Below are 4,890 nucleotides of genomic sequence, written 5' to 3' on the forward strand. Positions count from 1 at the left end.
CCTTCTGAGAGGATTGACAACTGCACCGCTCAGCATGCCATAGCGTTCATGTTAGACAAGATATATGTGAACAAAACTGACTGTTTTGGATGCAGATTTGATTGGTTCTGTCTAATGACATGCAAAACATGTTTCGGTTTAGTTGTTCTGATTTGTGTTGTTGATTTTAGCACGGGGAGCTTGATTTTGTGAATTTGATTCGGGGGAGGGGGGGAGGGGGGGGGGGGGTGTCTCAGTCTGTGTTGTAGGTTCCACTGCATAGACATTACGTCATGAAAACCCAATTTTGTTTCTGAATAAAGTAGGGAAAGTAATGGCCTTTTCAGTCATATACTTGGTTTTTCAATCAACAGCCTCATCAGTAAGATCTGCCCTCAAACGCATCTGCCTACTTTTTTATGACGGGTAGTGTAGAAACCTCTGGAAGCATTCTCAGCCGAATCAGATGGAAAAGCACAGAATTGTGATGGTACTCTGAATTTGATCATCGTCCCCAGCGAACCCAGGAACCAAGGTGCAAGCAGCCTTCCCCTAATGTAGCGGTCCTTCCTGAAAAATAAAGAAAACATATAACTGAGCAAGTTCAGTATTCACGGGGATGGGTTTTGGTTAGTTTTGGTTAGCGAGGGGAGGGTGTGTGTTGGGGGGGAGAAGGTGTGTACTGTTGAGCAGTGTGTGTGGGGGGGGGGGGGGGGGGGAGGAAGCACTTGCTCTTTTAGGATCAAAGCACTCGCCTGTCAGCCTTTTTTTTCTAATTAAAATACATTCAACCCACCACATTTTCCAGTGATGAAGATACTGGGGATGTGTGTTGATCCCATTGATTTTGGCCATTTCAGATCTGGCCAGAGTTGTAGTTGTACATGGGATAGGAACATAACTTCACCCAGACACATCAAATATTGACATCCTGACAGTCAGTGCTTTATGTGCATAGTTGAATTTTGTTTATGAACGAATTTCTCAACAGTCACTAAAAGAAGTAACATGTTTGTTAATCTGAGAATGGTTTCCACAACAAAATCTAACTCTGAGCAGGAAGAAGCCAGGGTGTTGAATGTAGAAGTATCCGAGTGAACAGATTCATTCTTATTCCATGTAAAAGCCTGGCAAGATCTAGGATGGTGTGCCAAGGGAAGAATAACTGTATGTGCCTTTAAAATAATTCCAGTAAATTAGTAATGATTTCATTTTATCTTGAATTTTTGTTTTACTTTCCTGTACTGCAATAGTTCATTCACACTGTGTAATTTACTTTAAGAATAGTGGCAAAGGATTTGAGAAGAGAAAGAGAACTAAAACCAAGCTTTATGTACCATTTTGTATAAATAGTACATATTGTACCATGCAAGGATACATACAGATGTAAGAATTTATTTTATACAAAGCCGTAATGTCTTTGTGTCAATAAACTTGCATCTCCTGCCACTACTCTCAGATTCAGGTGTAACAAGTGTTGACATAGCTGAATGTATCTACATGTATCTAGATTGTAAGTGCATCTAATGTGAAACACAGATAGACTCTTTACAACACAAAGTACAAAAGTCTGCCAAAAACATCTACACAGCTTCAAACTACCATCACCAGTGCCAATTTATATCATAAATCAATTTTACAATAACAATTTAATAGGCACAAGCAGGTATAGTACTTGGTAGTGGTACAGAAATGTGTAACTTACTCTTCAGGGTAGTCTGTAAAGCAGCATGCCCACTCGGTCTGAATCCTCTCCAGAATCCATATATCTGAAGGCAAGAGCTGTATGAACACTTCACCACACATCATCTCTGGTTTCTTAGGAGGCCTGAAAAAAACCACCATAAAATAGTGGTGTCACTTCGTTGTTCAGATCACCATAAAATAATTAATTAACAATAAATAATAACTGTATTATAATTAAACCACTCGCACATTGATTCTTTTATCCCCTCTTTCACAATCATAGTTTATACAGCAGCAAATTGTGTGTAAAAAAATGTCTGTTTGTCTGTCTGTCTGTAAAAAATTCCATTTCAAACGGCAGAAATTAATATGTAAAGCGCGGAGAGCACTTGTGGTTCGCGCTATATAAGCTCACCATAATAATAATAATAAAATAATTTACCTCTGACTCTGTTCATGCAGAGTAAATGTCAAGTATTTAAACAGAAAAATAAGTCATTGTTGAATAACCCTTCTAAAAATACACAATAGACACACTTTCAGTGGCAGTGATTCTGAAAGTGAAGTCAGTTTCTTTCTTCATTTGTATACACAAAAAATTGTTTTGGGCCAGTTAGTGTTACTCTTGGCTTTACACACTTACTATATATCAAATCATACATTACATGCATTCAGCTTAGAACACATACTTCTAATGTTGGGAGTGCGGTGTGAGCCATGACATTTACAGTTTAAAAATAAGGATCACAACAGTTTATTCAGAGATAGATTTGCCATTCACTGCATTATATTGTTAGTTGAACGAGATAGATCTACAGCAATGCTTCAATGCATTAGATTTGCTGTGTTTTAGTGTCTACTGTTCATTGCTCCACCGTGAGAAATTCAGTCAACAGTGCGCAGTTCAGAAGAAACCGATGCTGCTGTGCATAATCATTGATGCATTGACGATCGTTTATTGTCAATGTCACTGTCAGAAAAACAACAACTGCATGTATCTTTCATCGTCACCACTACACAATGGCTCGTAGGCCTATTTTCCTATGACACTGAACACGCTTTCGGAGACACTCAGACAGTACTGCCTGGCCCATAGATCTAGATCTACCCTTGCTCTCACTTTTTAAAAAAATTATTATTGCAATATAATCTGACACACACTCACACACCGAGGCGCGCAAACGAACACACACACCGTGGGACACGCAAACTACACGCACACAACGGATGAATCTTGCTCTTACCTGTTGGATGATCCAAACCGATTAAAATTAGCGACAGGAAGATGTACAAGCCAAATTTGTACAGTCGCTGATGTAGAAAGTGGAAATGTAGTCAATATTGTATTCATAGCAAATCTCCCGACTCAAGGTGGATCGTGTCCTAAATCAGCTGTGCCGGTCACTTCACGACTTGTATTTGAACCCCCTCCAAAGCGCAATCAATGTTTCAACTTCTTTGTCGACATCATTCTTTGGTTCATGCGTCGGACTGCTGAATATTTGATTTTTTTGGACAGCAAAATCAAAGACTGTCATGGCGGCCGCCATTTTTGTTTTTGCAATAGTTCGAAACTGTGAACTCCAGACTGTGTGCCGGTAAAATTCCGGTTACACTTTTTGTCGACACCGGATCCACTAAAATGATCGATCATTTTGATCGATCATTTTGATCGATCGTTTGACCCTTTCCGCGCGCGTGGCGGAAAGGGTCAAACGCAAAAATGATCGATCATTCTGATCGATCATTCTGATCGATCATTTGACCCTTTTCGCGTTCCATAGAAACAAGTGTCTTGTGCAAGAGAGATCAAGGGAGGATATGTTCTGGCAGGATATGTCGCCCGTCGACTCAAGTTCTGAGTTTTGTGTGGGTATCCGTGTTCATGCACTACGCCTCCAAAATGAACAGTTTACAGATGCACAGTCCACAGAAGCGTCGTAAAGATATTAAACTTTAACACTGCGCACATAAAACATATTTTTAACATTATGAAAAGGACTAAAAGTACTCACGAAGGTTGCTGATTGAGGTTCGTCAAACATGCCTTTTTCACCACGCAGATCCCGATCTTCGGCAAGCAGTGGTGAGCGCCAAAAACCAAGCGCATGCGCATTGAGGCACAAAGTTAAAAATAGAGAGGAAATCCCCACCACCGACGAATGTTCGTCTGACGAAGGTTGAATCTGGATGTCCCTATTTACCGTGCAGAATGCGTGCGTTCAGTCGCCATATTATTTTGGTGCGAAGTGTAATGGGATATCACTAAATCGTTTCGCGCAAAAAAAATTTTGTTGTGACCTCCTATTTCTGAGATATCGCGTGTCCGTTATTAGGCGCCCGTCCGGTAATTAGGGCCTTTCCCCGAGTGGGGTTTTCCAAATAGGGGAGACCGGGGCTAGTCCGCCCCCGGGGCACATCCGTCTTTGTCTGTTTATTCTTACGTTTGCCACCTTTTAGTCTTTCACACCATGTGGGAGTGGTGTCCCTACTTCCCGCCATATCCTGCAGAAGTTCAGAGGTTGCGCGCCCATATATCGTGAGTACAGATCACAAAAAGTGTTTTTCTTCATTTTTGTAACATGAATGCATAGCAGTTGACTTAGGTTTTGATGCGTTACCTCTGAGAACAAATACTTAGTCTTGGTGTCGAGTGAAAGTGCGTTAATTAAGGTCGAGTTCTGACGAAAGTTTTGCTTCTTCCTTCCCATGTTGTGCTCGCTATCTGGCACTAGAGTTGCCTGCCCGTGCGGGGGCAAGTCCGCCTATTTGTCATGGGGCATGTTCGCCATGAAGAATGTGCAGGTGTGGGAAACAGTCCAGTTTACATCTGCCATAACTGTGACTCTGATGGTGACTCCATCTATTCTCGATGGTAAAGATTGCAGATTCATGTCTAAAAAAGACTGACGCCGATTTGTGTTACATTCTTTCGACATTCTTTTGTATTTTGTCATTGGCATTTTTGAACCCGTAAATATTGAAGAGAATTAAAAAAGCTTTCCCACTGATCGGGTGTTTGTTTGACTGACTGTGTGTGCGTGCGTGCGTGTGTGTATAAAGCTTGCCCACTACTAGTCTTGTACCTACTATGGGATGAGAGCGGCGGACTTGCCCCACCCTGTAGGCGGACTTACCCCGACTTGGGGCAAGTTCGCCTACGTTAGGGTAGGTCTACTTAAAGCAGTATGTACAACGAATGTTCATGCGCACATAAAAACTGTC

At 41.4% G+C, this 4,890-nt stretch overlaps 1 long non-coding RNA gene across 1 annotated transcript; it reads right to left on the reverse strand.

Moving 5' to 3' along the window:
* Positions 1–222: 222 nt before the first annotated feature.
* LOC138948065 (uncharacterized) lies at positions 223–3,375 on the reverse strand. The gene is made up of 3 exons (XR_011449872.1): positions 2,910–3,375; positions 1,685–1,807; positions 223–549 (listed from the first exon to the last, which is right to left on the reverse strand). It is a non-coding gene; the product is annotated as an uncharacterized lncRNA (long non-coding RNA).
* Positions 3,376–4,890: the final 1,515 nt, after the last annotated feature.

The sequence above is a fragment of the Littorina saxatilis genome, linkage group LG15 (genome assembly GCF_037325665.1).
Source record: "Littorina saxatilis isolate snail1 linkage group LG15, US_GU_Lsax_2.0, whole genome shotgun sequence".
Classification (NCBI taxonomy): domain Eukaryota; kingdom Metazoa; phylum Mollusca; class Gastropoda; order Littorinimorpha; family Littorinidae; genus Littorina; species Littorina saxatilis.